Consider the following 19,286-nt stretch of genomic DNA (forward strand, 5'->3'; position numbering starts at 1 on the left):
CGCCTTTTTGAAAAAAAATTATTTTGTTATTTGATAAACACTGGGATACAAAAACTGATTTCCATAAAAGTATTTAGATGATTATTTAATAGATTTAATGAAATTAGTGTCAGTAGGACTAATATTAATTCAAAAAAAATCATAGTTAGTTAATATATTAGTGAACTAATATTCAAGAAAATCATACATAATTAAGCAGCGATTTTTTTTATTAATTTTGAAGATTTCATAGAATTTCCAAATGGCCCGAACAGACTTCAATTATATCGTAAGAAACCAAAAACGCAACAATAACACAGTTCACAGATGAATAAAATAGTGTTTACTTTTATATGACTATCCTTGTCTGATCAAAGACAGTGGTAATGATATTTTTTTTTGTAATTTGAAAAATAAAATCTTTATATACAAACAGTATTAACATTTTATTCTTATATTTTTATCTTAATCTAAGAAAACATTAACAACAAGTGTAATAAAATATAATTTTTTATTATGTCCTTCTTTTCTTGTTAAGACATGTATTGTGCCTATTTTGAGAATAAATAAAAAAATAAATAAACAATTTGCATCCAATTACTAAACATTTTCAATAACATCTAGAGTTCCTCAACAATCTCGTTATTTATTATGTAAATCAATAACATTTCTCAATGTTTTCGCCATTGGAAACTTGCTCTTTATGTAGATGATTAATAAAAGAAGATTTGACATGCCTTGAAAATTATTTACTTACTGTACATCTCTTATAATAAATAGAAATTGTAAAGTTAGTGCAGGAAATGAGAGAATTTGGTATATTATTTGATGATAAATAGTTATTTGATAAACATGTTAGTTACTTTCCAAAATGCTTACAAATGCTCGGATTTATTAACAGACCATCTAGATATTTGAAAATTTTACCCCAGTTACATGGAGTCTTGTTTACACCTCTTGCAAAGATAGAATTAGAAGCTTAAAAAGCTTGAAAATTTAAATATAGTTACTAGCAATATAGAAGATATAAAAATTTATTTGAAAATAACTCGTGTTACACATTTTTAAACAATTTTTCTTAATTTGCAAAATGCCAAGGTTTGGTAATAGTTATTTAGTAGCAGTACCGGCCACAATATAGATTTCTTTTGTCATTCTCAAAATGCCTTGAAGGGTATATTGAGAATGTGTCTTTTACAATTATAGAGTTATTTTTTGGTTAATTGTTAATGCCTTAATGTTGTACTTGATTATTTTTTTCGATTTTTAAGTTATTTTATCCTGTGAATTGGATTGTTAAATAGTGGATAGATTTATCTGTTTGTGTCCGAAATAAATAAATAAATTATAATTTATAAACTCAAAAAAACAGGTGAAAATGAAAGATGATTTTCTGATAATGCAGACAGATGCAGAAAGATGATTTTCTGATAATATCGAAACAAAACAATAGTAAATTAAAACTTTTATTTTTATATCGCCATCATAGATTATTTAATAAATTTGCGTTGATACAAAAATAATCGAAATATTTTTTTAGTTGAATTGTGAGTTCTTAGAATTAATAACTAGACATATTTGACGTTTTTGTTAAATTGTTATTATTTTTCTGATGTGCTGAGTTATATTGTTTTATTTTTACATCTACATAAAGGATAAATTTAGTATGATCTCACTTATAAGGTGATTTAATATTTCTTACTCTGTAAATTAAATTAGTAGGACACATGCGAAATATTACTGACATACTCTAGAAAGATTGCATTGCCATATGGTCCCTTATTGGACCATATAAAGACTGCTCTCTACCTTAAAAGTTTTCCAGTTATTTGTAGAAAAGGATATTGCAAAATTATCTTATCTTCTTTATTAAAAGCAATAACTCGTTATTAGAAGATTGCCAATATCGTTAATATACAGGAAAAAAAGAAGAGCCAATACTACAATTTATTTGGTTATATAGGAGATAATTCTGTTGTTCGGAAGAACCATTTGCTTTCTATTCTTTAAAAATGATTTTTAAAAAAATATATCATGTGATACAATAACGCTTTTGATAAGTCAACGAGTGTGGTAATACTTATTTGGCTTTGAATAAATTAATGATAGCGTCCAATTGGTTCTTTTAAATAAAATAATTCCTATTTAAAAAAGATGATTATTCATTCTTTAAGCATTTGTTTTTTTCTTATTATATCATGAATCAGTAACATTTGCCAAGACTTAATGATATCGATATTTTGTCTGTGTAGTAATTTTTTTAAATAAAGGAATAATCTCCGGATTTGGATTTTTATCTTTCCATGCAGGAAAAAACTAAAAATTCATAAAAAAAATGTTCCATTGAGACCTACAGTCAACTTTATCGATTTCTCAACTTACCAATTAACAAAATTTATAACAAGTTTAATTGCTGGTGGTTTGAAAGAGACTACTACCGCTGATTGAATATTTTATATAAATTATTAAACCCAAATATTAAATCGACGCTACTACTATACAAAACATTCCTTTGAAGTCGTCAACTTAGTGCAAGATTATCAATTGCCATCAAATTATGTCTTATTCTCATTGGATGTATTTTCTCTCTTAACAAATATTCTATAGACCTTGTCATTGCAATTTTAAAAAGAAAATAGAATCGAATAAAAGACCGATGTACTTTATCATTGCAAGAATTTGTGGAGCTCTTAAATTTATTTTTTTTTAATAATGACTTCAATGTTAATAGACAGTTTTACCAACAAGTTCAGAGGAACCTGAATCAAACACCAAAAATTATTTACATGGTTATTGATTTTATATTAGTTGTTATTATCTGATTATTAAGTAATCAATTATCATAAACCATTGCAATAAAATTAATAAATGAAATAATTGAATTTACCTGAATAACTTTTATTAATCTATTACGCTTCTTGCTAATTAAGTTGAATATGGAGTCAAATTAAACGTAGGTTTTAGATTTCAATACTGCCGACGTTTCGGCCTATATTAGGCGATCCTCAGATGATAAAAAGTAAAAACCTTTTGTCCATAAACACTATACTTTACAGTCATAAAAAGATAGCAAACCTTAAAAAATGCTTATATTATTTAATCGTCTTTTTGCTTAAGTCTAAAAAGAAGTAGAAGCAAGTGATGCAAGTTAGTAAGAAGCATGAAAGAATTTTGGGTCACAAAAAAAACCATTTAATAATCTATACTATATTTCCAATCGGTAGAGAGTAATAAAATGCAAATTTCCGTGAGTTTTGTTGTCATCGATGGGCTAAGGCTAAGGTAAACTTAGTACTTAGATAATGAATAAAGCAAGAAGAAAAGGTAGAATTTAAAAGCTATAAGAAAGGTACACAGATTACCATAATATTTAATATACTAATTTGGCAGAAAATAAAAAAACATGGTATAAACTATCTGCTGTTATGCTGTAATAATATATATAACATATATATAATGTGTATAAAAATACAAAAAAATAAAAAATGGATCAGACGTTTACTCCAACGAAATGATGTTCTAATAATAGATCTACTACTCGTATTCCTGTATTACCAGTCAATAAAAAAATTAATATTTTAAATTATTGCATGAGTGCTTAGAATAAGACCACTCTAGTTTTGCTGTAGATGAAGTTGCTATAATTAACGATTCTTGGTAAAATTTTATTTTAAAATTAATTTTCAATATTTAGTAATTTACATTTAAATCATTCATTACACTTTGGAACTAGCCTGTTTAAGATATCTTCAATAATTTCAATGCATGTTTATGTATTTTCTTTAGAATTTCACATACATTCTGTAAATATGAAAAAAAAGTTTTACGTTGGTGCATTACATTATAATATTTTAATATTGTACGCTTTTAATCATTTCATTTAGAAAGAGAATCTAAGAAGAAATTTATGACACACAAAATTAACTTCTTATAATTGGCCTCCTCACAGGACCTTAATATATGCTACTGCTTTTCCTTACAATAAAAAAATATTTTTTAAATCTCCAGTCAAAAAATCAAACTTGTCACACTATGTGAGGGATTTCAAAAAATTATTGATAGTCCTTTGGTTGGAACCATTGGTGCGATACTGAAACCACAAAAACAGTTTTGCTACTAACCACAACTCTTCATTTAATTCTCAATACATATTTCGCTAATGGCGGCATCGTTGGGAAATAAATTAAGTTATTTTATTAATGTTTATTTAAATGAGATAACGAAAAATACAATTTAATTTATATTTTTTAATTTTTCTTTAATTGCCATATTTTTATGGTTTAATAAACATTTTCAAATTATTAATATTACCTATAAGTAAGTTATAACCAGTTGTGCTCTCTTTGATCCGACCGCCCTAAATGCACTTTATTAAGCACGCAAAGAGAAAATAATCAAAAACATTTTAAAATTCTTAATTGGACTTTGCAGAATAAAAGGAACGTTCAGTTCGGTCTGAATTGACCATGTTCAATTGAGTTATTCCGCTAAAAGATGCCGAATGCTGATAATAATCGAAAGCCCTTGAGCCAATGTGGTACTCTTTGTCTACACACGGACGAAATTGATTTTTAAAGTAAATTTAAGAGTTTAATTAAAAAAAGAGAAAATCTGCATAATCAGTTTTCAAGTTATCTCCGGCACCGCTAGACAAAGTGAAAGATCGGAAAATATAAAAATCCTTTGGCCGGAGTTCATTTTTCTAAATTAAAGAAACCCTTTCGGTCTTTATTTAATTTGTCCTTTTATTGTTCGGCCCGCGGACGTGATATCGCTTATTTTTTAATTGCCTTTACTGAGATAACAAAATCAAAATGTTAATTAAAAATCCGAGTGTTCCGACGTTTCCGGCCAAATTAAAGAAAAATACACGCCCGTAAATTTTTCATAGGAGACGAGAGACGAATTGCCTTTTTCCAGTTCTTCTGTTTGGATTTTTCTTAAAGTCAAGATGGTCGCTTGAATAAGCTTTTTATTTTTCAGTTTATGGACAAAGTTAATATATATAACGTTAGCATAACCCAAAATTAAATGCATCTAAAAATTTGCTCCAGCCGCTTGAGAGACTTACATACTACAAACTGCTACAAAGACATGCCTATCGAGATTATTTTTCAGTTAACTTGGAGCAACTAAGCTAATAGTAAAAATGAGTTTTTTGATATCAAAAATGGCTTTTTATAAATTGAGAAAACTCAGACTTCAAGACCCTGGTATTGAAAATAGCTTTACTTGCCTAAAGAAAATTACAAAGGATTAATAAAATGTTTTTTAAAAATATTTTAATGTTCTAAAAAAAAGAATAGGAATTAAGTCTAGATACTCTGGTGGGTTTAGAAGACCCTTAAAGAGAATAAATCAAAATAGCTCCAATTGCTCGGAATAAATACAATTTTTGCAAATTAACGGTATAATAAGTTTTTTTTCCAATTGCTTGATACCAATAGAATAACTAGAAGATAAAATATATTGCCTTAAGTACCTCGAAGAGTTCACTGCACCTGTTTGAAGAAACTTTTTTGAAGGTACATTAACTTGAACTGCCTGGAGGAAGCAAAGAGTAATGCCAATGATATAGCAGAAACAAGTAATACCGTCCATCGTGCTCTAAATATTAAAAAAATAAAATTGTTTTAGGTACTAAAAAAGTCCTGGAATGATTGATAAAATACCTACAAGACTAAAGGAAGAGAAAGTATACTCAAAGTCAAAGTCTCACAAATCAAGCGTCTATTAAAAGGGGACACATTTTGACGCATTAGGGCATCATCAGACCTTAGCTAACCAAATCTAGACCTTACAAAAACTACACACTGCCTCTCACTAACATAAATAAAAATATATATGTTTACAACATCAGGTACCGTTATTGACTTATTTATGTTAGTGGTCATTTTGAAAATAAAGGATGATTATTTTGAAATACCTACAAGCTATGGTTTGTAATTATTATATAACTAATTAAGCTAGAGATATTTCATAAATCATTATTTTTTAAGAATTGCAGCAATTTTTTTGATTCGCTTTAATTCTTCCCTTTTTGTAGTAGATTCTATTTTTTTTAGAAAACTTTTTTACGCCCAAATTTTTCTCTTAATTTTCTAATTCAAAATAGTTTGTAATTTTCCTAAATAGCGTATCTAAATATCTATAGCCATATCTTTTTCCTTTCAGACAATTGGAGTCATTGATAACCTCTTCCAAGTAGTTGAAATTATTTTGTTCCAGAAGTATTTTTGTTCTTCCTCGAATTTTCCAGATAAATGCATTAATTTTTTTGTTTTTTTCTTTTTAGGTAAATTAGTTTTTAAAATTTTTCAGGAAATTAAAGATATTTGCCACTTTTTTTATGCAAAAGATCTTTTGACTATTTTTAAATAAAGGTGATTTAAAACAGAGAAAAATTAAAATTACTCCATCTACCTGATGAATCTTCTTCTAATATAAGAAAAAACTAAAGTCGTTTTTAAAGAACTCCAATTTAACCTAGAAACTTAAAATACAATCCAATATTCTTATTGCAAGATGAACCAATTGGAAATAAATCAAAACAGAGCTTTGAGACTGATTTTAAGATGTAATCATTATACTCCTGTAAAATTTCTGTAAAAAATTATGTTTGAATGACTATTTGTTAATTATTAAGTTAAAACAACATCTTTGATTTACCTACATCTGTAATAAATTAAAAGTTTTTGAAGATTTACATAATTCTGATAGAAATCACACAGATTTCATACTGATAGACAGATGTAACACAAACCAGTTGCTCAACTCTGTCCTGTAAAGAGGCTTAATAGAAATTAATAATTAACCTCTGATCATTAAAACCTGTATTAATTTAAGATAGTTCAAGAGGCTTTTAAGCAAATTTTTAACTTTTTTTATTAGTATAGGTTCAGTCTTAGATATTAGTGTTCTACCTTACCAACAATTCAGCTAAAGGTGTTTTATAGGCAGTTTAAAACAAAATAACTTAAAAGAAATATAAACCTATAAAATATATTTTATATTTATGCTTTAACCTAGGCGTAGGATACATAATGTAATCTACTGATGACATCTTGACCTAAAAAAAAGGACCGATCACGATTTTACTACCCAGTCCAGCACATTTTTGTAATGGTTAAAGAGACAGTTTTTTAGGTGCTTAATCCAATGGCAGAATGCCTAATTGCCTTCAAAGTCTCATTACAAATATGGCAGTACCTTAATTTCTACAAATTTCTTGAAAAACCATATAGTCGGTAATAAGACATTAGCCTATAGAGAGCAGAATGACAGATGTATGATTGATTCAAGTCTGTCATATTTAATGCTGCAAGTCCTTTAACATATGAATTTCTTAAAATACTGACACATGATTGGTAACATTGCCTTAGAGAAAGTATTTCAACCAACATTTTCTTTCATATCCTTTAAACCACAGATGGTTGATTGATTCAGGTGGTATCCTGCAAATCCTTTGACGTATGCAGTAATAGGTAATAGTAAAGAAAGCAGTGTGTGCTGAAAAAAAATCATCGACTTTAGATCTTAACGGTTATTGCTATCAAATGCAGAATTTAAATTTTTACAGGTGTTGAGTCCAATGGCAGAATGCTTAAATATTTTCAGAGTCTCACTTAAACCACTTCAATTAATAAATTCGTCTGATTAGCTACTTTAAACCTTGACACATTATCAATGAGGTCTGCATAATAAGAGCAAAAGGATTTCTTCTGCAAATGTCACAGACTATGATGATTGATATTAATTTACTTAGGAGAGTTACATTTTTTTGAATGCTAAATCAATATAGCAAGGTGAAGGTGCCTGCAATCCTTTAGTCAGCAGTGTTTTCAAAATGATTTCAGACTTGCATAATTTCACTATTTTCCACATTTTTATTAAATTGTGTTTTAGTACCGTCATCCCCTCGACCGTTTTAATATGCTACATGCGTGTATAATTAAAATAGTCAATTATATTGTTAACAATTCTCAAAGAACTCTTTACTATCAAATTAGTCTAGGGAATTGAAATGCCTGGAAGTAATTCTTTGTTTCTTCCAGGCACTTAGAAGGCATTCTTCATTTCTCAGTTAAGGTTATCCCTCATTCCTTTCAGTCAATTAAAGTCATTTCTTGTGTTTAAAGTGGGTTGAACTGCCTGGAAGTAATTTCTTATTTCTTGTAGTCAAAGGCATTACCTTTTATTTTAGGGCAGTGCAAAGCCATGCAAATTATGTACCTTCAACTGCCTCAAATTAGTTTCTTCCAGGGACTTGGAAAGCCTTTCTAAATATGTAGTTGAGGTTATTTCTTATTAATGTGTTCAAGGGAATTGAAGTCATTTCTTGTTGAAGTGCCTGGAAGTAATTACTTATTTCTTCCGGGTACTTGGAAGGCATTCTTCATTTTTCAGTTGAGGTTATCCCTCATTACTTCCAGTCAATTAAAGTCATTTCTTGTCTTTAAAGGGAGTTGAACAGCCTGGAAGTAATTTCTTATTTCTTATAGGCAGTCAAAGGCATTTCCTCTTACTTTGGGGCAGTGCCAACCCATGCAGATTATGTAGTTTCTTCCAGGCACTTGGAAAGCCTTCCTAAATCCTTAGTTGAGAATATTCCTCATTCATGTCTTCAAGGGAATTAAAGTCATTTCTTGTTGAAGTGCCTGGAAGTAATTACTTATTTCTTCCAGGTACTTGGAAGGCATTCTTCATTTCTTAGTTAATCTAATCCTTCATTCCTTCCAGTCAATTAAAGTCATTTGTTGTGTTTAAATGCGGTTGAACTGCCTGGAAGTAATTTCTTATTTTTTGTAGGCAGTCAAAGGCATTACCTTTTACCTTAGGGCAGTGAAAAACCATGCAGATTATGTACCTTCAACTGCCTCGAAGTAGTTTTTTTCAGGCACTTGGAAAGCCTTCCTAAATATTTAGTTGAGGTTATTTCTCATTCATGTCTTCAAGGGAATTGAAGTCATTTGTTGTGTTTACAGGGTGTTGAACTGCCTGGAAGTAATTTCTTATTTCTTATAGGCACTTGGAAGGCATTCTTCATTTCTCAGTTGAGGTTATCCCTCATTCCTTCCAGTCAATTGAAGTATTTTATTGTGTTTAAAAGGGGTTGAACTGCCTGGCAGTAATTTCCTATTTCTTATAGTCAAAGGCATTTCATCTTACTTCCGGACAGTGCAAACCTATGCAGATTATGTACCTTCAACTTGCCTGGAAGTAGTTTCTTATTTCTTCCAGGCATTTGGAAAGCATTCCTAAATCCTTAATTGAGGTTGTTCCTCATGTCTTCAAGGCAATTAAAGTCATTTCTTGTGTTTACAGGAGGTTGAAGTAATTCCTTATTTCTTCCAGGCAGTCAACGGCATTTCTCTTATTTTCGGGTAGTGCAAACCCATGCAGACCTAGAAGTACTTTCTTATTTTCTTCAGGCACTAGGAAGGTATTCCTTAATTCTCAGTTGAGGTTTCCCTATCTTTAAGGCAATTGAAGTCATTTCTTGTATTTCCAGGAAGTTAAACTGCCTGGAAGTAATTCGTTATTCCTTTTAGACACTTGAAAGGTATTCCTCATTCCTTTCAGTAAAAAAAGTCATTTCTAGTATTTCCAGGGGGTTGAACTGCCTGGAAGTAATTCCTTATTTCTTCCAGGCAGTCGAGGGCATTTTCTCGTACTTCCGGGCAGTGCATAACACATGCAGCTAGAATCATTGATAATCTCTTTCAAGTAGTTAAAGTAGTTTTTATAGATTAGATTCATTCTTTTAAATCTTCCAGGCAGTTAAAGATATTTGGACAATGAGACTCATTTTTTATTTCATTAACATATTTAACCTGTTTATTACATCGATTAGAATTACTCCTCCTTCCTAAAGATAATTAATAACCCATTAACTGGAAAAGCACCAAAATAGTTTAATTTGCCTAAAACCGATAATTATAATAGCCTTGCAATTTCTGTAAGAAATAAGGAAATAGTTTTAAATTTCTAGGCAGAAATAAAAACTCACTATTGATGCCATAAGACCTAATTAAAATTGATTTAACTGCTTAAAAAAAATTAAAAAAAAAAACCAACTGCCTGGAATTAATGTGAAGGTAATTTTAATTGTCTAAAATAAGTAGACACAGCCTAAATAAGATAAAGTAAAAAAAATACTGCCGTTGCTAAAATAATATAATTTTTGGAAATAATCTGAAAACATAAATTGTTGTTACAATTTCCTAAAAAAAAAATTAAAATACTAAAAATTAGTGTTAGTGATATAAAATAAATACAAAAAAGACTTGAAACCACCTGAAAATTTTGAAAAATTAAAAAAATGTTGCTTGAACGAATTTCTTTAATTGTCTAGAAGAAATTAAAAAGTTTCATTTAACTATCTAAAGAACGTATATACTGATTTTATTTATATTGAAAAAGAATAGATTTAAGTCCTGCTTAATAGCTGGAAATAAAACTGTTCTTGTAAATTCTGGCAAATATTAAAGGCTTTATGAATTTATTCTATTATTTGGCACAAGCCTCCTTATGATTATCTTTAATATAAAATGAACCAAAAAAAAAACTTCAAATCGACCACATAATTTAAAATAAGAAGAAAAATGTATTTATTTCCTTCGTATTCCTGATCCCCCTTTTCTCCATCATCAGTTTTTTCTTCTAAGATATTATAGATCTGTAAGTTAACCGGGAATGTGGAAATGAACCTTCTAGATTAAACAAATAAATAAATAAATAAATAAAATTACGATACAGACCAAACAATGCCTTTCTAATTTATCCAATTTTATCGCTGGCCCGTTCCCAATTAAACAACAAACAAGCGAGGGACATTTTCTTAAAATTAAAAACGGCGAGGCTCGCCTTTAAAAATGGTCGCTATTTTTCATCCGCCATGTTCTAATTAATTTAGAAAAAAAAAACAACAAAAGATAATTAACCCGTTTGACTTGATTTTTATTCAAAGCGTAATTAATTCTTATTTATCTCGAACATCTAAGGGGTTGCTTTAATTTTTTATTTTTTTTTTGCACGTTTTTCTATGATATTTTTTTATAAATTAAATACTAAACACGACCCCTTTAAAGGACGTTGAGTTTCACATTAATTACTACATCCGATTTTCGAATAACTCCATTTATTTGGCTCTTCTAATTGATTCTATTTATTATTAGGATTGTTCTTTGGAAATATGTTTCGCGCGTTCCGCTTCGATTTTATTTTGTTGCTCCCCCCTCGAAAGGCTTTAATTGGAATTTTGGGAATAGAATAATTCGGTTATTTTGATGTAAATTTTAAATGGGATCGAGGCGAAAGTTTGGCACGAACAATAAATGAAATAAGACGCTTATAATATGAAATAATATATACAGGGTCGAATTTTAAAATATCCGAAAAATTAGATCAAAAATATGTTGTTTGATAAATAAGAAGTTTGTAAGTGAACGTACTGGTGTAGTTATGTGAAGAAGTTTTTTTTAATTAACTTCACAAAAATTCTTCTAAAATTTTAATTTTGTTTTTATTTTTCTAGATACATTCATTTTTTCGTTTATCTCTTATTAACCTTTTAGTAAATCATCTAAAAATTACAATTTTCTTACTTAAAAATTCGAAGATTGGAGGGACACAAACTCAATGGTCTCAGATTATGTTTATATTTAAAAAAAGCTATTACTTGTGTTTCGCCCTAAGGCATCATCAGATCGGTAAAGCTATAAAGCTATAAACATTAAAGTTAAAATAAAAAATAAATATATAAAGAAATTGCTTGCTGACGTTCACATTATCGCTGGTTAAAAAAAAAAAAAAAAAAAAGAGTAAGATAGACAGAGATCTAAAAATTAGTAAAGTACACTGTTTTTTTAAAAAGATTATTAGATTTGTAGGAAACGAGTAATTCACTCAGTAGCTTAAGAGTGCTCATAAAAACCAAAATGATAAGAATGAAAGTGGGCAATCACTATGAATGAAACTATTATGCGGATATTTTATAAAGTAACAAACTTGTGGCAGTAAATGATTGGCTACAGACAGCAATTATATGCCGAATTTTGCAGGGTTTAGCTCATATTAAAATTACGGAACAACGTGTAGTTGACCAGTACCATGTCATATTAAAAAATAATCAAGGGCGGAATCGAACAAGACATTCGAAATAATCGAACTCTCAAAAACATCGATAAGAGCGTAGAAACACCAATGTCTCTGAAAATAAGCAACGACGTAGAAGAAACTCTGCTAAAGCATTATAATAACCTGGCACATACCAAGAAAGCATTTGACTGTACTACGAGAATGCCGTTTAACTATACTAAATTTATATAGAGACGACTTGAAAGTTATTACATTATTAGAGCATCTCATATACCAGAAATGAGCTGCAAGTATAATATAGGTGAAGTTACTTGGACAGGTATAAAAACTAAAAACGTTTATCATGCGGTGTTTTCTTTACAAGGCATTGGCGTGCATATAATTTTTGTTTCTCTGGCTTAATATAGTAAATATAGTAAATATGTTATTTTACAACCAACAAAAAAATTTATCAAGTAACGCAAAACTTATGTTATTATATTATATTAGACTTATTCTATTTTCTTCTTCTTTTCAATATTTGAATGTATGAGATATTTTCTAAATTGATAAGTGACATAATACCCAAAAAGAGTGACTCATTAATTTTAATGTCAAATATTCAATTTAACCTTGAATTTTTATCTTGAAAAACGGTACTGTATTTTTGTTTATTAAGCAAATATTAACGATATATTTTTTAACGTATATTGTATTTAAAAATTATAATTCAGGTTTAAAATATATTCAGGTCAGAAATGACACATGTTAAGAAATTGATACTCTTAAAGTTTGATAAAAAGGTCGCCAAAATGACATTTTAATTGTTCAAAAGCTTAGACGAAAGTAAATAAAACAAAATATCAATAGTATATAACAAATAGAATAACAACAAGAACTACACTATATAATATAAACGCGAAATTCTGGCACGCATCTTAAGAAATGGTTGATTCTTCGAAACATTAATTCCACGTAGAAAAGGGGTGGTCCAATAGAGCCCCAACAAGAAATATAAATTTAAATATTTTTATACAAATTTTCAAATGGCACATTTTTAGGTTCAAAAATGCGAAACTTTGCTCTAAATTTAATAATCTTCGTATCTCTTATATTTACCGAGATCCCAATAGGGAGCTAGGAATTTGTAACACGTCGTATAATATATAATATCTAGTAAAAAATGACGTTTATACACTTATATACTAATATTCGTTGATTTGAAGAAAAATGTAAAATAACAACAATAAAATAATTGTATTTACTATTCTCGACCGCGCGACTCTGGCTAATATTCCCGGTCCGTTCACAATTCAATCCCAGCAGCATCGAGAGAATCTCGTATCTTCGTCTGTTTCACGTTATCCGCGCCGAACTTGCCTCTCTTTATCTGACAAATATTGATTGTTGAACGGGCCGGGGTGCCGTGGAAAGACTCGAATCGACCGTAAATATATATGGGAATCGATCACTAAATATCGGAACATATTTTGCAGTTTAATTGAACGCACGTATACGCATATAAGTATGTTGATTATATTTTATACATACTCAATTTTGGAGCTCGACCAAGTTACTTCACCTAAACTATACCTAGTGGTAGGAAAATCGAGACTAAATGTGTTCCAATTAGAAGACGACTCACTAATTCCATTATGGTTTTGCCTTCCAATAAACCTTCAATCCCATCAGCTAAATTCAACTAACTACACCTTTGATTTGAAGAACAACAGTACAGAATTAACCATGATTAATCATCTTTTGTATATGGATGACTTAAGTGTGGCTCATGCTGAACAAAGTTAAAAAGATGAGATAGGCATTACGAAGCTCTATTAATAGCAAAAATATATTCAAAGCATTGAAGACATACGCTTGTTGTATGTCAAGAATTTACAACGGAAGATCAGGACCCTTTCGACAAAACTGTATAGTGTAGCGAACAACGCTACCTTAACATCTTGAAGGAAAAAGACTCGTGGATATCAGCAGACAGCATCATACTTTCAGAAACAACCACAGAGTTTTTTGGTGAATCGTGCAATATGCCAGGTCACCTCTGCCGCAACACCTCTGTGATTAAGTGAACAGGAAGTAGGCATACCTCCTAAGATCAATCAAGAAAAGATGCGCCTTTGAAAAGTAAAACCTCTGCATGTGAGGCATCTCAACAAGGTGAGCCAGGATTATGTCGACAGTATCATATCAAACTACTGGCTGAGGTCAACAAATATGTTTGAGGGTCTCTTGACTATTTAAGATCAAGTTATGCCAACAAAAACTACTTAAAATAGATCTTTAAGGACCCATCTGTACAGTACAGATGCCAGGCACAGGAAACCATGCAACACATAACTGGTGGCTGCCAGGCATTCGCTGCAATAGAATACAAAGAGAGACACGATTCAGTGGGGAAGATACTGAATCAGAAGCTGGACAAATACCTGAAACTAATACAGAAGGATAATCTTCCTTACTACAAGTACATTCTTAATTCTGTTCTCAAAAACAACAACTATAAGTTATGCTAAGATTGTTGTGTTCTCACAGACCAGATTGTAATACATAATAGACAAGATATAATATTTGTCACCGTAGTAGTAATAAATAACAGCAATCTACTTGATAAACCCAATGCCAGGTAGTCAGGTATAAGGATATGGAAATACAGATGAGAAGACGGGAAGAAGTGGAAGAAGGAAAAGGTCCAAATGATGCCAATTATTAATTTGACAACAGGTGCTCTTGAAAGATCTTCTAAAGAAGATCAAACGAGTGCTCAAACTTGAGAGTAGTGAACACTGAAAAGCTTATGCAAAAAGTTCTCCAGAAAATGCTCCAGCATTCTTCACGGACATAGTAACTTGGAAAGGGCCTGCACGGAGCTTAATCCTTTTGATAGCTATTAACTATCTGGGATGAGTGAATATTCCCCTAAAAGGAAGTGCAAGTCATATGGCTGAATTCATATTAATAATAATTATAATAAAACTAGAGAAATACTTACCTTTATCCTAAGATCTTAAAGAGACTTGGCAGTCAAAGAGAATACTTTCTTTATTAATCGTCATCAAAGTAACCGGATACTTTCTTAAGCTTTCAAAAGCTCTGCTCTTCCTTCGAACTGTGCTTCTTAATCATCTTAGGAACTTGTAATATAACAAGAAACATTTTAAATAATGATCCTTAATTGCTTAAATTAATATTGATTTTTTTTAAAGCTTAAGAAAACAAAAAGGAGCCCTCTCTTCTACTAGCCCTGTCTTCTACTAAGAGCGTGTATAAATTTCAGGAAGCGGAGAAAAAATTCCAGATCCACAAATAAAAACTGTCGTAACTGTACGTTACATAAATTATAAAATAACTCTAAGGAGTTCAGAAAACATCTGGAGAGCCAATTTGGAAATAATTTTAACGTTTTTCTATTTTTAAAAAAGAGAGAAGAATAATTTAATACTTCTTAATATTAAATGTTTCTTCTCCTAAAACTTGCAGGGCTTCTAAAGTAGCAAAAAAAAATTTAAATAAACAGCCTCAGAAATGTAGAAGAAATATTTAAAAATTCCAGATTTAGAAAAAAAAATCACCTCCAGAAAATCCATGAAAATACTTGGGGATGAATGAATTGTTGAGAACGTTAAGAAGTTTTAAAAAAACCAACAGGTCCAAGACCCTAAAAGAAAAATTTTAAAATTCTAAATGCAGTTGTGAAGATCATGTGGTCAAGGAAAGCCGAGAAACGACCTTAACATAAGTAAACTTAGATCCCTTAACCAAGCTCTAAAACTTGAAAGGAAAATTAAACAATTTCTGATCCAACAATCAAAACATTTCCAGAAAGCCAAGATAGAAAATTATACAAAAAATTTGTAACTTACTTTTCGAGTTGCAGCACATATCTTTTTTGCTTTCTTTTTGGACTCCACTCTTACTTACAATATTGTTCCTTATAGCTTTATATTGATTCCAAATATCCTAATTTTTTTGATCCCTTTTGTGCATTTGTGCTCTATTTTCATAGGTCATCTATTTTGTATTTGTGTATTTCTATTGTAGAAGAATTGTCATCCTTGGGCATGTAATATCTAAAGTGATACTAATATCGTTGAAAAATTAATTGGCTAGGTCATTGAAGAGACACTTGCTTAACCAAAGACTGCTCCTGGAACAGAAACAAACTGGAACGGACCACCAATGCCAATTGCCGACAGTTTTTTTAAGAGGAGATATGGTTTGCACTATCAAAGGTCTTTGATCGGTCTGTGTAAATGGAAAGTCTTGATATACAGCCAAATTAGTAGTAGTTCATAGTTCTCTATAAAAGCCATGGTGCATATGAAAAATGGGGTGTTTGTATGTATTTAACAAAGCTTCAGAGAGAATTGATTTTAATGTTGAACTTATTGAATTAATGTGGTTAGACAGCTCTTGACAGAAAAAAACTGATACAATTCCATTAGGTCCAGCACTCTTATTTACATTCAAATTTCCAAGAAGTTGTTGAATTTTCTTCTCTGTGAAGTGATGTTTGAATAGATAGCATAACATTTTTGAGGGGTTATTCATAGCGGTTACAGAATGGTCCTAGTATCATGCTAGGAAATTGACTGCGACAATACTAACAATGTAATAATGGAGATCATACAGTCAAATGTCATTATGATAAATTATAGCAGAAATACCAGAATACATCTTAAATAAGTATGTATATCCAAAATTGCTAAATATAAATAAGCATACTCATCTTGATTACAGTAAGATAAAACCAATGACTCTGACTCTCTGAATATAATTCAAGTTTTAGTAGGCCAAAGATATTTAAACTTGTACATCTATTTAGTAAGTAGAATTCTTGAATAACTGAGCTTAAATGACCATTCAAACTTAGAATAGAATTAAACAAGTCATCTATATTTCTGTTCTAGCCTAAAATTTATGCATGTTTAACACTGTCAATATTAATATTTTTGCCAAATAACTGCTTTAAGTTTAAAGGGCTTGCCACGCTCAGTTACTCTTAGCAGATCTTCAGACTATCCTCCCAGTGCGAGGTCAATGCCGTTTTTGGGAAAGCGGTTATTGATGGCTTGAACATCATCACAATATGTATCTAATGCGCAGATTTCTGTAATACCATCAAGATCCAAGGTATATATATTCAGTAATTATCAATGTGGGTATTTAAGCGAGTAAACTGATTGAGTTTATTTAAGGGGCATACAAAATATACTAGAAAAATTGCTAAATAAAGAAATTAAATCAAAAGCCTAAGTCGTATCTAAAAGGACTAGTGCAATCAAAAGACCTTGTAAAACTCTAATTAGATCAGTTATTTATTTTTAAATATTCCCTAATTTGTCGCTTGACAATTTTTGCCATTATTTTTAAATCAGTTGACAGGTCTGAGATTTGCTAATGAAGGATTTTGGTTTTTAGGCTGTGAAAAAATAACTGCAACATTCCGTAAGTTCGGAACTTCTCCCTTTTAGAGAGAATAATTTATACCTAAGCAAGAGGATGTTGATTTAGCTAAAGCTGAGCTAAAGAAGCAACAAATTCAACGTTTTAAATATGACAAATGGCGCTTCCATGAAGACCCAACTCGAAATCGAGTCCTTCGTAAGATAAGATAAAAAACAAATCAAGCATACATCTCGTTTTATAAACCGCAAAAAAAACACGTCGTATATATTACCTCGCCCTCTCTATCCCGGATTCCCTTTTGAATGTTATTGACAGGGACATTAAGAAGGGCCGTTAAGAAAGGCAGCGCGCGTACGAGTATCATAAAATCGACATCTGTAACAGATCAACGGGGGTGGATAAATATGGGGATCGATTTAGGGGTGATTTTTCATTCTCCGGTATCAGTTGTTTCCTCTTATCAAATCCCAAACAGAGAGACACGTATATGGGTTTTGTTATTTGGGGTTTTAGATTGAGCTGATCTTGTTTTTAGTTTTATTACTTGTTTTTTTTGCTATGGGTGCATATTACGTCTAGATATGACTTAAGCATTAATTTGTTATGATGTTTCTTTGCCTTGATTGATTCGGTGTAAGCTAAGTTCATTTTTGCCATTTTGTAATTTCATAATTCGTTATAAAAAAATTCATGCCTGGAAGTACCTAAAAATTTAAAAAGATTAAACTTTCTAAGTCGATTGCAAGAAATCTTTGGAGTGATTTATGCTAAATATCACGAACCTTATCATAGAACAGCATGTACCTGTATTTATTTTGCACAAAAAAACATCCTAGTTACTATTTGAGTGATGTAAAACAATTTTAATTAACCGCATCCACCACCTAAGACATTTAACATGGGATGGTGCACACACACACAGACACATACGTGGCTTGGCTGCATCCAGTATAGTAGTTACACTGATAAACGACATCGGAGAGCGGAGAAATAAGCCACCTAAAGGGTGATCTAACCGAGATTGGGTAATTAATTGGCCATCGCCGCCGTAAATTCTAAGGACACTGCAGCAGGTTACTACGCGAGAGGATCAGGACCATCCTGGATATTTATCCTTTCCTGTTTTGGGGAAAAGCTGCAGGGATCGCGGCCAGGAAATTGATTTATTAATTGGTTTGGCTATACGGCGATTTAGCTTTTGCCGTCGAGTTTTGTTTAGTTTGGAAACCGGATTTTGTCAGGTTTAACCTGCATGATTTAGTGTATCCAAGTATTATATTTGAAGGATCTTTAAAATTGCCTTTAGGGAAAATAGATTTTAAATACCGTGCGTAAAATTCTCACTTAACACACTTCCCAGGGTGTGTAAAGTTTCACTTTTTATGCACTAATACCTAAAATGGTTATTTATGTAATAAGTGTGTAAAATGAGCGTTTTTCGATGAATGGAAAATTTGTCAAATGCGACAATTCTCATAAATAAAAAAAGGGAATCTTGCACACGTGTAACATACAAAATTTTTTCTACCAAAAAAACATTAAAAAAAGTCGAAAAATATAAAAATACTTTACGCACTTAAACGACTTAACGGTAAGAAAACGTCTAAACATTTGTTGACAAATTATAAATTAAACGTCAAATTACTTTTTAGGTACTAGTGCCTAAAAAGTAAACCTTTACACAGCCTGAGAAGTGAAAGAGTGAGTGAAAGCCCAAATTTTATTTTATTAAAATGTGAATTTTATGCTTAATACGGATCTGATTTTAAAGTCATCTGTCAAAAATAAAAATGACACTTGACGTT

Source organism: Anthonomus grandis, chromosome 9 (assembly GCF_022605725.1).
Source record: "Anthonomus grandis grandis chromosome 9, icAntGran1.3, whole genome shotgun sequence".
Lineage (NCBI taxonomy): Eukaryota > Metazoa > Arthropoda > Insecta > Coleoptera > Curculionidae > Anthonomus > Anthonomus grandis.